At 41.9% G+C, this 18423-nt stretch overlaps 1 non-coding gene across 1 annotated transcript; it reads right to left on the reverse strand.

Moving 5' to 3' along the window:
* Nucleotides 1-2977: 2977 nt before the first annotated feature.
* On the reverse strand, nt 2978-3045 carry LOC123630903. The gene has a single exon (XR_006732837.1). It is a non-coding gene; the product is annotated as a small nucleolar RNA SNORD78 (small nucleolar RNA).
* Between the last annotated feature and the right edge of the window lie 15378 nt (nt 3046-18423).

Here is an 18423-nt window from a genome sequence, read left to right on the forward strand (position 1 = left end):
TAGACAAGCTTCCTGCTGCCAACTGCAAGTGGAAAAGCTTTGGAGATAGTTTGTCGAGAAGGTCCACTGCCTGTAGAACCTTCCAGGAGGCCAAGCACCCTAAAAGAGATGTGCATCCCAAGAGGTTGTGTCTGATTCTCCTTCTCCAGGTTGATCAGACTCAATTCTGGTTTTCCACTAGGCCCCAGAACCTGCCCACAGTCTGGGGGCTGAAGAGGCTAATCTCAAAGGGCTAGAAATGAGTCAGTTTCCACGCTCAGCGTCAGGCGTGTGGCTTCCTGAAGCACAGACGAGGAAGCGTTGAATTTCAAAGGGCAATTTTTTTTTTCTTTGCATACCATATCTGGAACTGAAACCACCAATTCATTTCACTTAAGATCTCGCACTGCATTCAGATCATCAATAACATTCCAGAGATAAGATACCAAGGCTTCACTAACCTACCCGTTCTGTTTCCCTCTCTTTCTTTCTTTTGGTGATGTTGTTGTTGGATTCTTCTTCTTCTTCTTCTTTTTCTTCTTCTTTCTAGTCCTGACAACACAGAATTTGGAAGTCTGTGTTTTTTTCTGCAGGTCTTTATGAGTATTAGAAGTCAACTACTTAAAAACCTGCTGAGGATTTGACCCTGTCATACTTTCTGCTTTCTCCTCCTAGCAGGCTGTGCGTGAATATAAAGCCGTTGGTTCAGGACCCCATTCCAGGGGCAACTGGCCTTGCTGAGAGCTGCCACACCGAGGTAACAGGTCACCTCACTAACCCATGAAAGTGGTTAAAAAATGGGGTCTGTGGAGAGATTCATGCAAACTACCCTCACAAAGAGAGAAGTGACAGAACATGTACATATCCTCTTGATGCTGGTTTATCGCATCAACATATTAGGAAGCAGGAAGATTCCTGCCATTTATACAGCACAATTACAGTACAGTCTACAAGCCACTTTCATATTCATTCTCTTTCGTGATTCTTACCAGGACTGTGAGATCAGCCACACAAGTGTTACCCTCCCTGTTGGGTCCCTAGAGACGAAGGGACCCAGTGCCAATAAGCGTGGAAAGATGGGCCCAAGCAGTGACAGTGAAAAAGCCAGAGATTGCAGATTAGACCCCAGCTTTATTGATTCCAAGTCCAGTAGTCTTGTCACTGCCATCTTATATATAATATAATATTACATCATAATCCATGAGCTAATGTTACACAGTAATTTGTTGACATTTTAAAATTTTGAGTTCTTGCAGGTCAGGGTTAATGGCTCTTGGTCATTACTTTGGTATAACCCTTCCAGGCCTTTGCTTTCTTTATTCAAAACATGGAGCAATGGCGTTGAATTTAGTGTTGTCTTCAGTTCTAACATTCTGTGGGCCTGCGTGTCAGTGACTGTTGAATCCATGCAATTACCCAAAAATGTTACCCAAGGTGTTCATTTTGGAGCATTACTTCCCAGGATGGTAGCAGTGTCAGGTAAAAATGGTTACTATGGTCGAATAAGTTAGAGGAAGGCAGGATTATTCAAAATGAAACAGGCTGCTTTGCTTCAACCCTTCTCAGGGCCTTTAAATGCAAATCTACAGTGACAGAGTATGGATATGCAATATTCCTTTAACTTGGCCCTAGAACATGGATCTCATGGGATTAGTATTTCATGCTGTCCATTTTAATAAAGAGTGGGGCATTTGCTAATGATCCGAATGCTTTCTCAAAGCAGTGGCAAAAGAGGAATTTTACAAGCAGCTCAGCTCCACAAACTCCCGCCTCTCACACCATGCCACTGCTTCACACCCTGGGCCTCACAGTGTGGTCCTCCAAGCTCGGGGCCACCTAAAGTTGAGCAATTCCAGCTGCACAATCTGGATCGCATCATTTCAGTCACAGAAGCCTTTGTGTTTAAAAAATCCCCACAATCCGTCTGAAGGCAAGGACTTCCACATGTTGAATACAGGACTAGAGACAGCACCTTTTATTGCCTTGGAAATTTACTGCCTTTTCATTTCCCTGAGTGCAGAATACCATCATTCTCCTATTATGGAGAAGAGAGGTGAGGCTGCCCAAGCGTTTTGCATTCTGCCTATCATCATTCTGTCTCCACGGCGCTTCCAGCATCTTTTCTCTTTAGAGGAAGGAATTCTAGACTTGCAGAGAGACTCTTAGGAGTATGACAAACCAAAGGAGCATTCTGCAACCTGCATCCCACTCTTAGCTTGACTCTTTTCCTTTAGCTTCCCTTCTACAGCCTCTGTGGACAGCTTCTGTGATGAGGTGTTCACCACCTCCAGAGGCAGCCTGGCTCCATGTTTTAACAGTTTAGATTATTCAAAATCTGTCTTAACCACACTCTGTCTCGTGGGAACTTCCTCCTAAGATTGGCTCCAAACAAGTTTGATCCTGCTTCCAAAAGCATGAAATATGTCTTCCCTAATCAGACAGGTGACCCCACTTGTCTTGAATCTGTATCTTAAAATTCCGATGAGTAGTGTGTACTTCCATTCTCTCCAGAACAACATATCTTCTTGCCAAATTAACCTTCAGCCATCTCTTCCAATCCCTGTTGCTCGAGAGGGCAAAGTGTTTGTGGTGTCAAAGATATTAACCTCTTTAACTAGGGATCCTCCCTCAGAGTTTAGACTTCCTGCCCTAAGTTTAGGTCAACAAATGCCATAGAAAAATTTAGTGTTTCTATTTTTGACCTCAGCCACAACTTGTAGTTGGTTGAAGATTACTAGCTGTATGATAGACTGAGACAAATTACCTTTAATTCTAGAATGATGTGAAACTTCCTAGTACTGAATTACACAAAGGAAAGTTCAGGCTGAAAGAAGGCATATAGGCAAACACATTTAAAATGGCCTTGGGGAGTCTCCTTCATTTGCAAGAAGAAAATATTAATAATTCTCTTGACTCAAGTAGATGTTCTGCAGTCTTTATCAACCATCTAAAAGTTAGTACTTTAAGATTTACATGAATTTTTCACATTCATTAGTATTTGTTCATTATTATTTGTCCACATAATAATCCTTTCAGGTCAGATATTATTGTATAATGTCATTACACTTTGATTATTTTATGAACACACTGGTGTTTCTGAAGCTGCTGTTATGGGTTAAGATTTTAATCTTTCCTCCTATTGTTGGAATCCTGGACTGTGATTCAGAAATTCTGGCTTCTAACCCCTGTGTGACCTTAGGCACATCCCATTTTTCCTTTGGTGTTCAGTTTCTACATCTGTAATATGCAAGAGGTATGCAGTGACCTAGATAATCTCCAAGAACTCTAATTCTGGCCAACCTCTGGCAACTACTTGTCCTTATTCACAAAGTGAACAGAGAGACAAAAACACAGCCAGATCCAGGAGGGCAAACCTCTCCCCACTATTTGCCACAATCATGCTGTGTGAGAAATATTACCTCATTATCTTTATATCCAAAAAGACAATAGGCCCATGGCCATTAATTATAATTGACACAGTGATGATTGTTTTTTAATGCAGAAACCCTGCTTGGTTCAAGTAAAGAAATTTTTGAGAGAAAGTTCAAGTCCTGAAACTGCTAATGCCTTCCTGTGATGCTATGTGGGCCGCTGTGGGGGTGGGGAACAATAAGCCAGACAGTTCATCTTAGGGGTAACCTCTTTGGTTTATGTAAAATATATGACTCAAAGCAAATTCATTCTCGTAGGCTGCCATGCCTGAAAGAGGACGAAGTCTCTCTTAAAAGACATTGAGCCCTTCATACACTTAATCAGGTACATCTCTGTGTTCTATGCTGTGATGTCTAATTTCCAGAGGAAAGATCATTTTCAAACCACATAAATGATGATGCTTTTGGAAAAAAAAAAGGCAACATAAAGGAAAACCCACCTTTCTTAAATGTAAAGATTTCGATATGAACTCGCCTATTGTTTGTATTATACACCCACATTCTTGATGCTTATTATCTCTGAAATCATTTCAGTTTCCAAAAATCATCTGAAACACTCCTACACCCAGGGCTTTTGATAAACAGTCCAGCTTCTATAGAGAGAAATGAGTGTGAATGTGAGTGTGTGTGTGTGTGTGTGTGTCTGTGTGTACTACAAGTTGTGAAGGAGAGGGAGAGAAAGTGAGAGCTCACTTGTGAACTACATAGCATAACCACCTGCAAAGACCTGACTGAGTAGGTTCTGCTGTAACATACAAAAGAATTCTATGAGCATGATTCTTCCTACATGGATCATGGATCTCTCTTTTGAGATTGCAAGAAACTTTTGGGTAATTTTTACCCAGATGCTTATGATAAAAATAATGATTGACACTTCTGAACACTTACTGTGTCCCGGGAACTTTTCTAAGAGCTTTAATCATATGAACTCACATACTACTCACAAAAAGTCCATGAGGTTAATACTATTATCATACCATTTTACAGATTAAAGAAACTGAATCACAAAGAAGTAAGCTCCCCCATCTTTTGATCATTAACACTGAATTAAAATCCTTCCTGACCACTACCAAGACTGAAGGTGCCATTTCCTCTAGGAAGCACTTTTAACAATACGGAATTGCACTTTCCTCTGAACAGCCCAGAGCTTCCTCAGGGCACTGGAGTCTCTGCTTTAAGCTACAGTAATCTGTGCACATGACAAATCATTTCTGCAAGACTCTAAGCTCCTTATGATCAAGGTGGTATTCAATTTATTCCTATTTTCTCATAGCCTAGCAAAGTACCTGCCACTGCATAGGCACCTAGGAAATATTAGTTGAGTAAATGAATGAGGAGACCCAAGTTTCAAACCCAAGTTCTCGGCTAGCTGAATTTTGAGGCAGCTATTTGTAACTCTTAAAATAAAATGTCCCACTTGCTTTTAGCTCTGTGGGCTTTCCCCCTGAATTCTTCTTCACCTCTTGGGTGATTATGGTGAGTGGCCTATCCATCTGGCCTGGAAAATAGGTTTCAAAAGAGATATTATAAGGAGAGAGAGAAAGCTTAAGTCATGTTGTTGTACTTCCCATTGCTGATCCTAAACTTAGCTTCACACAGGTTAAATTGATCTAGTTCATCTTTGCTTTCAAGGAGTTCCACATCTTTTTAGAAACAGAGCAGAACCTTATGAGAACACAGGTCCAACCTCATCCCTAAAGCATAGCAAGACCATATAGAAAAACTGAGATGTGGCAAGATGCCTCTGATAAAGGTGTAAAGTGCCCATCAAACTAGACAATTCCCCAACCCCCAAATCCTACTTTAATCCTCTCTTTTGGCAGATAAGGATAATGTGACTCAGAGAGAGGAAATGAGTTGCCAAAGGTAACAGATCAATTCAGTAAAATAAGTGGGAATAGATAGGACAGACAATGTCCAAATTAGACTTCTTTCCCTATTACATTTTGCTAGACTTCATGACTGGGTTATAAATCAATGATTCCTAAAATAAGCCTATTAGATTATGTTTGGGGTAAAGGTTTGATTTGGGTTTGAGTAAGTCCTCAGGATTGGACAAGACCAATCCTAAGGTACTGAATGACAGTGGGTCTCTATTTTTGATCACATGCTAAACGTTTGTGCCTACAAAGCCATGGCAGGATAAATTAGTTGGTTGGCGTCAGAAGAGCATGAGTCACACCATTCTCACTAACAATAAATCCAATTGCTGGCATAAAATAGATTAAATTAAAAATGACAGCTGAGATTGGGGCATGCTGGCCTCACTCCATTCAGGGTTCTTCAGTCCATGCTCACACTGGTAGAAAATGTTACATGGTCCTTACGGTGATAGTTGAGGATTTTGCAGTAGTTGCGATCACTTAATGTTGCTGGTGGCTGAGAAGAGGACGAAAGTGAGCGATGCCTGAGCAGATGGCCACGGCAAGCAGGTGAAGGCAGGAGATGCATGCTTGAGTCCCAGATTTGAGCCTGACTCTATGCATGACTTTGGAGATGTCATGGGTCTCTGTGGGCTCCATTTCCCACTTCTGAAAATTGAAGTGGATGGGCCAGGTGATGTGTAGGGTCCCTTCCACCTCTAGGGTTTATCAAGTCTGTCTTTCTTTGGTGTGATTCTGTGAGTCCTCAGGTGGGCAGCAGCTCAGAAACTTCTCCTCTCAGTTAACAGTCTTGATATTATCAGGCCATTTGGGGGCACCATCTTAGAGTCAAAACAGCAAGCCCAAGTCCCTTTTGAACCTCCAATTCTTCCTCTGAAAAATGTGGGTAATAATGTCTATTTCATAGTGTCATCTTATGGGTCAAATGAGATTGTGGATGCCAAAGTGCCTTGTAACCTGAAAACCATAAGGGGTTGAATAGATAAGTTTGAGGATGACAATATAGAGGAGGAGTTAGGGACACTTCCTGGGTTTTCATAACAATACAAATATGCTATAAGTTCAGGGTCAAAACGTAAGTCCAGGGTAGGGAGGGAAATGTTCTAACTGAGCTCCAGTGCTCTGCCCACCATGAGAACTATACCATAGGCTCTCGCATGAACTCTTTCCATAGTTACTACCACCACTCCTGTGTCCTCCCAATTTAATAGGAAGTATGGCCTGTCTTTTGTCTTGTGCCCTCCTTCCCTCCACCCCTATCACTGCAGCCCCAGCTGGGGTGTCGAATCAAAACTCTTGTACAGATATTTCACCCTCACTTCTTTTGTCTCTTGTGCTATGTAAAACAACAGAGGTGCTCCCTCCACCCACACACTTCCCTTTGTTTCAAGGGCTGCAGCAGGCTGGCCTGGTGGCAGTTAGAGGTCCTGCCCAGAAAAACTGCTCCACCTCCAGGTCCTCTCTTGGCAGCAAAGTTCTGGGTGCTTAGTGGGTTACCTGGCATTTTTTCAACGGTAAAGCATGATGCTAATGATAGGAATGACACATTAGGTAGAATACACAGATTTCACATGGATCCACAGTTTATGGAGCCAAAAAGGACTTTAAGAACTAGCTGGTTCAACCCTCTGTTGTTTACAGATGCAGAAAGTATGCCCTAGGGCAGAGAGGCAACATGCATCACCATTTAGAAATAGATCCAGAAAGAACTTTAAAGGGTATCTAGGCCAAACTTTTCATTGGACAAATGAGGAAACTGAGGACTTCCCATGTTAACTGACCTGCTTTTAAGTGAAAGAACAGTACTGAATTATAACCTCCAATTCAAAGTTCAGATTAACTTTCATGAGGCCACATAGAAGGTACATTATGGGTACATTATGTGGAAACTCTGTACGTGAAATCTAGGTTCTGAGGTTATGCAGATAAAAAAGTAAGTTTTTATATTAATGTAAATTTGGGGAAGTGAATTTATATCCACATTTTGGAATTCCCACTTCATTCTACAAGAGCTTTACATCATATATTCCTATGTACAGGGTGTGATGAAGAGCATAACTAAACTTGTGGTAGAGGTTTAGGATGTATTTTATAGGCATAAAATAACTAATAATTATTTTCAATCCAACCCTGAATCCCTAAGGAGTCTTATTAAGTCAATTTTCTATTAATATTATGAGGAAGTAGCTTATCTGTGATGGTCCAAAGCTAGACTCTCCTGGGTGCAGGTTAAGCGTGGAACAGGAAGAGTCTGTGTGTCTTGAGCCCAAACCCTGTTACTTACTGAAGTATAGTGTGGCTTTGGGCCTAGACAAATGTTTAACAATTGGCTCTCAGGAAGGAAGCCGTCATTTGTTGTGTTTGCCAATATCCCTGGTGTAAATATTCCCACTATGGCCAATTTCAAGCCACCAATGCAACATCACTGAATGAGGAATTTGGAAGAGATACACAGCAGCACACCATTACATAATATTTCTAACATACAAATACAAGAAATATAAATAACCTCAAGAACATATTTATTGATAAAATGTCATAAAATAAATAGGAAGTGAGTTTTAAGTATTTATTGCCATTGTTTCTCATATACTTTATTGTATGTATACATGATACACTTTTTAATAATGGCTGTGCTTTTTAAGAAGTTTATAAAATTCCTGACAATTTAACAATTAGCTCTTCTACACTGGGACAAGTCAGCTCCCAGCACTGGGCCAGGTAGACTTGGGATTGAATCCTGGTCTATTGTTCTCCCAGCTGTGTCACATCGGTGTGGTTTTGAACTTCTTTGAGCTTTAGTTCTTTCAGCTGTTAAAGGTAGCAGCAATTAAAATAACTTCATGGTTTGGTTGGTCACTAAATGAGGTAGTGCTTAGCATAGTGGTTATAATCATAAACATTCCACTTGTCAGTATTAGTGCATTCCAAAGCCAAATACATTTACTCAATAAACATTTCACAGGGATGCATTTTATAGGTGCTTTCTATTGTACATTGTCTCCAGTATTAGGCACCATGGGGGTACAAAGTGCCTCAAACATGGCTCTTGCCCTGCCCTCAAAGAGTTCACAGTCTATCAGAATGGGATGTAAGTCATGGGCATGAATAAGTATATTCCCAGAGCAAGCTATGGTCGGCTCATAGAAAAACAAAGAGTTTGAGAAGCACAGGAAAGGGATTGGAGGGAGGATTCGTGGAGGTGATGGCATTTGAGTCATATATTCCAGAATCGACTTGGCTATACAGAGATGTCCAGAAACAGAGGTCCTGAGAAACGAAAGGGAACCAAAGGCAAAGACAAAGGAACACAGAGGCATAGACAGTACACAGTTTGGTGGAACAGAATACGAAAAGGGGTGTTGAGGAGATTGTTGGGAAGGCAGGCAACTTCCAGACCGTGTTACCCATGAGTGCTGAGGAATTTGGTTCATGTTCACTTAGGTAACAATAAACCTGGGGAAGTGTTTTCCTCTGATAAGTGACACAAATCATATTTTTTGATTACTTATCATATAGTTTTAAGTACTTGTTCATTTAATAAATTTTGATGGTAATTGTTCTTTTCTCCTTTAAAAGGAGTGGTTAAGAGTTAACTAAATAGTGAACTATATTTTTAAACTAAGGAAATTTCCCCTATGGAAAAAATAATCCAGTGTTCAGGGATAGTAGGTGGCATTATAATTCCTAGTTGAAAACAAAGTCATTGTTTAAAGGCTTTGATAAATATTAGGAAGGCTCAAGCCAGGGGCAGTATTTCATGAGTTTTGAATTGTCAGCCACATCCCTCTTTGCATTATGCTTCACATACAAAAAAGTCACATGACCTACATCTTTATCTGCTCCAGCCTGAAGCTTCTATATATAGGCTTTGGTTATGAATGTTTTTTCCTATGAAAAGGTCAGACCTTGCACATGTACCATCAATGCAAAGCCCTGCTTATTAAAAAGCAGGCAGGCGAGTTTATAAAAGTCATTGAAATATTACTAGGAAAAGCTTGTCAGTTTGCTGAAAAAGAAATGGTCTCCAAACTTTCTCAGAGAGAATGGGGAAACCTCTATCTCATGACTACAGAAGCATTTTCCTTCTGGCTAAAGCACCCTGCCGCTGTCAGCCCGCGATTACAGAAGCAGGCTGGGATACTCCCACCCCTAGGTCTCTCGCCTATGTGGGTGCACATACTCGCTTCTGTCAGAGACACGCTAAGCTCTGTTAACTCCTCCTCCCCACCTCAAACCCCTGTGGAACATCTGGAGGTGGAGCTGGGGAAGGTACCTTGGCCAGATAGATGCAAACCCAATTTGGGGTTTCCGGTTGTACAAGGGTACAGCAGCCGCCCTTGGCCAACATCGAAACACCAGAGAGAACTTGGGGAGAGCTGAACTCTTACTTTTAAGCCAAAAGTTCACAAGTTCAAATAGCCCCCTGCTGTCACCTGCTCCCTAGGACTAACCCTTGAGTTTGCGTGCTCTGAAAAGATTGAGCTATTTCAGAAAAAGGCCTACCGATTCCACTGGGATCCTTCCTCAACAAGGCCAAACTGTTTCCCAGAATAATCTTGTTTAACAACTCTGTGAAATAGATGTGATAATCTTTAAAAACAAAAACAAAAACAAAGAACCTGAACTTGCCCAAGTTCACTTGACAGTGCAGGAGGTAAGCAGGCTTCATGACAAGGTCGTGCCCTTCCAAACCCCGTCTCCTGTGGATTCGACCAGAGAATCTCGTCTGGTAGCCAAGGAGCCAGCACTGGGATGGGCAGTGTTGGCTTATAAAACAATAGCTGGCATTGTGGGAATCCTCAATTAATTAATATCTACCTGTCAGAACAAGCCTCACACAGAGGACATTACAAAATGTGGCTCTCCAGGTTATAGTGAGTCAAGTGTTAGGTTGAAGGCCAGAAGAATCTGGTTCTGGTTTTAGGTCAGTTGCTTATTCATTTACTCACTCATTTACTCATTCAATAAATATTTATTGAGAGTGTGCCAGGCCTCATTCTAGGCATTAGGGATAAAGCATTGTAAACAAAAACAGATATAGTCCTGACCACGGACCAGAAGCTTAGTGGCCTCCTGTGTGGACGTTGAAGATTTCATATAAAATTATAAATTACCACTTTATCTGCCCCTTAGAGTGTGAGCCCACAGACAAGAGCTGTGTTTAGTCCATCTCTGAATCTTACTGCCTGGTGCCAAGAGTGATCTGTAAGGTTTCCTCACATGTCTTCATTTAAAGAAATAAAGGACGCTTAATAAGAGAGTTGATTTTGGTACTTCACCTATTTCTTGACTAATATTATTGTTGCTGAAGCTCTGTTCTTGGGCTCAGCTGACAAGACCACATATTACAGTACCTCCTTCATATCTTTCACCTCTGAATACCATGTGTCACCCACCTAGGGGACTGACTTACCCTAATCCAGCTAAGTCTGTCCCTCCTGAGGATGCCTGTCTCATCTCCTTGATCCAGCTCCCTTTTGTCCCTACAAAGTTCGCTTGCTGACAACTAAGAAAAATTTGGGGCCTATGGATGTTGCCAACATGGAGACAAAGACATTCATAGATTTGAGTAAAACAAGGACTGAGCACTTGTAGTTACCTAAGAGTGAAAGAAAAGAAATCCCCAAACTCGTTGTTGCAGTAGGAGCTGTCCAAGGATAGTGGGGCTGCTTCACTGGGTAGAGAATCCCCCGTGGCTGGTGAAGTTTCCCAGAAACCAGGACACCACCTCAGCAAGGAAGCAAAGCAGGCCAGCATGGGACAGAGGAGGGTCACTGCTGAGATTCCCTTCTCCCCAGTCCTCTATGACTACCTCCCCGCTCTTTGTCATTTTGAGAATTAATGATGCACCTGAAATTTCATCTCCTTTTTTCCCAGATGAGGGGTACAACTTAAAAAATTAATTAACTTTTATCTGTTTATAAGTCCTTAGATTATGGTAATCACACAGGTCCAAGGTGAATTTCTTTCTTCTGTTTTATGAGTTTAACTTTCTTAAAATTCCACTTTTGATACACCATTCACTTGCTCCAAAACCTTTCATCGTCTCCTACCAACCCCAGGTTAAACCCCCAACATTTCAACCTAGCACTCCAGACCCTTCACTATCAGGCACACATCACCTTTTCAGCCTCACTTTGAGCTACTTTTTTTCTTTTCTTAAAAAAATTTTTTTTTTTTGCAGAGACAGAGTCTCATTAAGTTGCCCAGGCTGGTCTCAAACTCCTGGCCTCAAGTGATCCTCTCATCTCAGCCTCTCAAAGTACTGGGATTACACACGTGAGTCACTGCTCCTGGCCTGAACTAGTCTTTACCCACACCCTTGGTTCCCTACTCTGTTCAGTGCAGAGCCACTGAAACATTCCTTGTTTTTTCCATCTCCACATTCTCCTTTATATTATTCCAGCACCAATCATATTTGTGGTATCTATTTCCTGTTCTTTGGAGTATTTCTTTATTTGCTTATGCTTCTTGAGAGCATGGACTGTGTCTTCATCATTATGCACCCAGTGTGCAGTCCAGCACTCAGGCCATATAGTGTCTGGAATTAAACTGAATTATAAAACATTTTTTTTCCCACACAGGGAGGCAAAAGAGCTTATTGGTTAAGAACACAGATTCTTTAGCCAGACTATCTTGGTGTGAGTTCCAGCTTTGTGGTTTACTAATTGGATGGTCTTGATCTTGTTACTTAAACACCCTGGAACTCAGTTTTCTCATCTGTATAATGGGAATAATAACAGTCCCTACCTGATGTTATGAGGCTTGCATAAGTTGCATTTCATACAGTGCTTATTTCTTGCCGGACACACGGCTATCCACTTAGTTGGTGTCTATTCATTCTTCAAGGTGCCCTCAATCTCTCCCTCCTCCACAGATATTAATTCTATTTTCCATGTATAAAGCACTTCAGAGTTTACGAAGACCTTTCGAATGTGTTTTCACATTTAATCATCGCAGTAATATGTGAGGTGGGTGTTGCTATCCCCGGAGAGTTTTGGTGACACAGGTAGGGCAGGGTGAGGGGATAGATGGTGGCAGGAGCCCAGGACTCTGGTTTCTTATCCAGAGTATGACCAGCTACAACATGTTGCCTGCAGTCTGAACCAGTGGGACGATGTGGCCCTGTCCATCATGTCTCCGGATAAGCCTCATCTCTGCCCTAAGGGTCCTTGATGATCCCCAAAACCCAAAGTGGGTGCCGCTGTTCCTGCTGTGCCTGAGCAGCCTATTTGCATTTCTGGACCAGGCTTAGTCTCACAGCCATCTCAGGTGAGGAGGGATTAACTGGTTCGTGTACTCCCTGGAGGCTTTGCGGTTTCATTTCACCTCTGCTGTAGACCTCTGCTCCATCTCTGTATGCAAACCTTTCTCACTGCAAGATGCTAGTTAAAAAGAGAACAGGAGACCCAAGTTAGAAGAAATCCTAAAGATCATTAAGTCCAATCTTCCAAAACCATTTTACAGAGGAATGAACACCGAATTCCAGTTTATGGGCTTCTCAGGCCAGGGCCATGTTCAGGCACTGAAGAAATAAGGATGAGACATTTGCTTTCAAGAAGCATATAGTCTAGGAAACTACATCTTATTCATCTTCTTATCTCAAATGTCTAACCCAGCACCTAACACACATAGTAGGGACTCCATAAAGGCTTCTTGAATAAATAAATGAATACATGAATGAATGTCATCCAGCCAGTCACTAGCTGAGCTGGCACCAGACTCCAAACTCGAGATTATCATGCTGGGGCTCCCACTGCTCATGCTTTCTGCCTCCTATTCAGACTCGTAGTAAGGTTTGAGAGACAGCTAATAAACATGACCAAAAAGCAGTGCCAATGTTCAATGCCCATCATGTTCACTCGTGACTTACAGTTGGATTCCTAATCTTCTTGTAGAAGAGCTCCCTCTCTGCCTCACTCCTGAGGCAGGAGAACAGCGCTTCCCGCAGAAGACCAGCATGGACAGAGTCAGGAGCTGCCTCCTTGGTGCCAGCGTTGCCCAAAATGTTTCCATGCTCTTGCTGTTCAAACAGGAACCAGCACATGATACATACTGACTCATCATGGATATCTTAACATGTTTCAAGGTTTTCCTGATTTTAGCATATTTCATAGAATATCCAAGCTGGAGGATGCCTTGGAGATAATTGAAACGGGCTTAATAATCCCTTTATTGGATAGATTGAAAACCAAAAGTCAAAGGGGAAAATCCAGTGGCTCGTGGTCACACAGTACATCAGTGGCTCAGACTGACCTGGAACCTGGTTTCCTGGATTCCAATTAAGGGGTTTTTCTGTGTCCCGTAATACTGGGCTCAGCAGTAAGCTGAGTCAAGTGAAAGTTTCTTGAGGGCACAGGCTGTAAATGACTTACCGTTCTCTCTTACACTGCTAGCTCGGTGTCTTGCACGTCACAGAAACCCTTCTCTCCCCAGCACTGTGGAGGTCTCAGAGAGCTTTCATGTTCACCTGAGCCCCATTTCGCATATCGCCAAGCCCCGTGTGGCCCAAATGAGCCAGGGGCTCCGTGGCCTCAGAAAAATGGTAGCAGAATTTAAACCCTGATCCTTGGACAACTAGTCAGTGCCCTTCCTCTACCCTGGATAACTGATCCAATAACTAACTTTGAGGACCAAATGAATAAACGATGATGGGATGGATGAATGAAAGACTGACAAACATAGCAATCAATCAATCACTCTTGGGAAACCAATTTTTAAAAATAGTAACTCCAGACCCTCACTCAGTGGAAAGTCCTTACTTGGACCCATGGTGACCTGCTTTAGCTCTGTCACCTTTGGTTGGTCTTCACTTGTCACCAGCATGTGTTTAGGGAAAAGGAAAAGCTAACAACACCTAATCTCTATGTTTTTTGGGGGTGCCAATGTTTCTGATGGTATTCCTATCCAAATTGGATGATTCAAATAATGCACAAAATAAGAAATTTACACTACCCAGATACTATCACCCAGAGATTACTAGTAGTCAACATTTTGGTGAATGTCCATCCTTTTGAAATCTTTTTGAAAAGCTTATATATGATATTTTTAATGGATTTACACAGAACAAACTGCTTGGTAATCTTTTTTTTTGTCTTTTGTCACTTAATAATAAATCACAAATATCTAGTCAGGTTACAAGTAGATCAAGTGGGAGAAAGAGCATAATATTTTGACAACATTTGATCCGTTGAGTAACACATAGATGATGAGATTCCCAAATACTGCTCTACATTCACTTTTTCAAGGGCCCAGTAAAGGCATTTTACCAGTCTCTGCCCAGACTTTTCTGTTTCTAAGATGATCATGGCTATAATGTAAAGTATGAGTAATTGTAATATCTTGGAATAACAGCTTACATTTTGCTGACCTTTCTTATAACACCCCCCGCACACAAACATACTATAACATGTCAAGCATTGTGCTCCGTAGGCAGAGGGGAAAACATTACACATCTCGTGTGTTCTTCACAAGAACCCTGGAAGCTGGAAGAGAAGCAAGGCTCATGTCATTATTTTAAAGATGAAGACATTGAGAATCAGGGAGATTAATTGACATGCCTGTTTTATGGGGTTTTGTTTGTTTTGCTTTTTAAATAACATTTCGGAAATAAAACAAGTAAACAGAAATGAGCCAACATTCAAAGCAGAGTTCTTATGGTTGAAGATTGGAAGATTTTACTCATTCATATAGAGTGGAGAGGAACACATTCTTGATCTTTCATTCCAGACCACTCTTTATACCATGACACACTGCTTCCTGACTTAAAACACACCTTTGAAAGCTTTGTTGATTTGAGCTTATTTCATCGAATATATATATTTATATACATATATATATGAACATGCCAGGTTCTTTTCTGCCCCACCTCTATCAGCACAAGTGCTGACGGTGCATTCTGTGGCCTCCACAGATGGGCTGAGTGCCTGTCACATCTGTGAACGTGGGCCACCGGTCAGGACGACCTCCCCTGCTCAGCGAGGCGAGGGCTGCTAGACATGGCTGGCTGGAGGGCCAGGGAGTGGTTGTGATTCATTTCTGCCTCAGGCGCCCACCTGGCAGCCTGGTGCAAGTGGCGTGGGACCAGGGGAAAGTGAGAGGCTGCAGGCGCACTGGCTGTGAGCTGAGCTTCGGGAGTAATAGCGAGAAGAGGGTGAGAGCAGCAGCTGCTGAGGTCGATATTTATATAATGACTCCCTGTGTTTGAGGCAGGAAGTGAAACTGAGGTTGTGCTGAGACACTTTCCTTCCCCCCACACTGTTGCCCATGGTGGCTCCAGAGGGTGACACGGGGAGAGCCTCAGCAGACACAAGCTAGCCCCTTAGGGGGTGTCAGAGGCTCTGCCAGGCCCAGAAGCTCCCTCTCTCTCTGTTCTTGGCCCTCCTTTCTCGCCACCTAGTTCTCCCTTGTGGTGGGCAGAGCCCTACTATTCCCCCGCAACTTTGTAGGAATGCTGTGAGGACACATGGGACGATGACAATAAAACACAAGGTCAATCACGTGTCTCTGCAGCAATCGAGTTAAGCTCCTTAGCGCTTTTCTATGACCACGTCCAACACCATCGCTTGTGGGTTTTGTGGATGGTTGTCCTTTGACTTTCATACCTGCCTTGAGCAAACTTTCAGTCTTGCTTTCCTTCTTTCCTTTCAAGCATTAATATGTTTTGAACCATCTCAGACTTCTCAGCAAATGTCCCCTTGAGTGTCCACCCTCCCTCTTGCTTAAGCCCAGGTTTGGCAATTCCACTCTTACCTCTCTAAAACAAAAAGGCATTTTAATATAGACAATGTACCATGTAGAGAGGCCTCCTATTCTTCTTCCCACATTAGTATTGGTGAGTTATTTGAACCATGGAGTGTTCACAGCTGTAAAGGACATTAAAGATCATCTAGTCCTTGCTTCTCAATGAGGGAAGGACCAACAGCATCAACAGCCAGGACCTTGTTAGAACTGCAGACTCTGAGGCCCCACTCCAGACCTAGTGAACCAAAATCTACGTTTTAACAAGATCTTCAGATGATTCACATGGACATTACATTTTGAGAGGCACCACTGAAGTCCAAGGTGCTCATTAACAGGTAGAAAAAATACAGGTCCAAACAGGGAAACAGGCCAGGTCACCAACAAGAGAAAGCCATCAGGGTAGAGCTCAGCAGTCTGTCCAGCTCAAGTCCCTTTCCTCTGCATGTGGCCTTAAGGAAGATAGAGTTCTAATGTCAGCATGTTGCAACAAGCAAATCAATCTCTTTCTCCTTTTTATTTTTACTCCAAATTTCATTTATGGTTATTTTTTCAATTTATTTGACTAATAGAAAATCAATGCCAATGATTTCACATTATCTCCTTTGAGTGCTTGTCTGGTCTAGGGGTTGTCTTCTTGGTTGCTAAGTTTCATAGTCTAGTGTGCTTGACCAGGGATGCTTTCCCCACAGTTTGTCTGAAGCAGAGCAAGGAAAGGAAAATGTGTTACCAGATGTTTCAGCTACCCCTAGCCTTGCCCATCCAGGACCTTGCCAGGAAGAACTATGAATGACAGCATATTTCAGGATCACAAAATGACAAAATTGGAAGGGACATTAGAAATAATTTCATCCAACCCTTTCACATCTCAGATGGAGATGCTGAGCCACAGATGAAAATGACTTGCTCAGGTTCATCCAACAAGTTAGCAGCAGATTTGGGGCAAGAGTTCAAATCGATTTCCTAACAATTCAGGGCTCCATGCTGTGTACTGCCACCCCCCGCCCGCCTCCAAAAGGAATGGACAAACTAAGTAAATAAATCACCTGGACTGATGGCCTTTACTCCAGAATTCTGGAGTAAGTCATGGGTAAAATTGAGGAGCCATTGTCCGGAATGCACAGCCTGTCATTATAAATGGTCACTGAATCAGAGAGGACACCACACTGCCAATGGGATTTCCACTCACATGAAGAGCTCCCTAAATTACAATACACTAAATCTCACTGCCATGTCTGGAATTCATAACAAAGAGTAGGATTATGGAAATGTAACAAACATAACCTGTTATGGGAAAAAGAACAGAAGGATTTTAACAAAACAATGTTCTTTAAGAGGCTAGGACTAGGGGTCAAGCAAGGTACTATTGAAATCCAAAGATTTAAATTTTCAGAGATTGAGGATATCTGTGATTAGATTTTTAAATCATAGAGCAGCTTGACTGCAAAATTAGTTGGTATAGTACATGTCATCTTGACAAGAATTTTAGAAACAACATAGTAATATTTGTTGAAATCTCTTTGAATAGAAGATATCAACATAAAGATCATTAGAAATCAGAAATCCAGAGTCAGTAAGACACCGACTTGGGTCTTACTTCACATTTTATTGAAGCATGTGGAAAAAGTACAAAGTCACAAAACTTCCGTTTTCACAAATGTCATTGAATACTTCTGGTCATCATAGTGCCTCATTTTCAGATTACATTGATTTCACCATCAGTATTTTATCCGATGCTTAAGGAACCCCTGCAAGGTAAGCAGGAAGAGATCTGTCATCCCCATTTGAGACAAAGAACCCAAGCCTCATGGAGCAGTGTCTGTCCAAAGCTTACAGCAGTAGAATCACTGTTGGACTCCAAATCCACTCTCTCACTACACAGTGTTGCTTTTGGGTAAAGAAATGCCATGACAAACAATAATGCCTCATACCTGCACACCTGGGCAGCACATGACCTGGGGAGGAACACAACTAATTGTTGTTGAGAACCTGCTGTGTGTGACCAAGGGCTATATTGAGTGCTGCACATAGTTATCTCATTGAATTATGACAAGAACTCCATGATGAGGGTGTTATTTTTTTCTTTCTACATATTAGGAAACTGAGAAAGGTTAAGCAACTTGTTCATGGTCACAAAGCTAGAAATTGATGGAGCTAGGATTTGAATTCTGAGTTGATTCAGGTTCAAAGCCTGTGTTTCCAGGTCAAGTATTTCTATTATCTCAATGCTACAGTTGAGGAAACGGACTTAGAGATGCTAATGAGCCAAGATCATAGAGCTAATAAATCATAGAGAAGGGATTCAAATTCGAATCCCCTGGCTTTAAATCTCAGGGACACAAAGATCTCAGAAGAAGGAGGAAAAAACGTAATAACTGAGCTTCAGT

The sequence above is a fragment of the Lemur catta genome, chromosome 1 (genome assembly GCF_020740605.2).
Source record: "Lemur catta isolate mLemCat1 chromosome 1, mLemCat1.pri, whole genome shotgun sequence".
NCBI classification, from domain to species: domain Eukaryota; kingdom Metazoa; phylum Chordata; class Mammalia; order Primates; family Lemuridae; genus Lemur; species Lemur catta.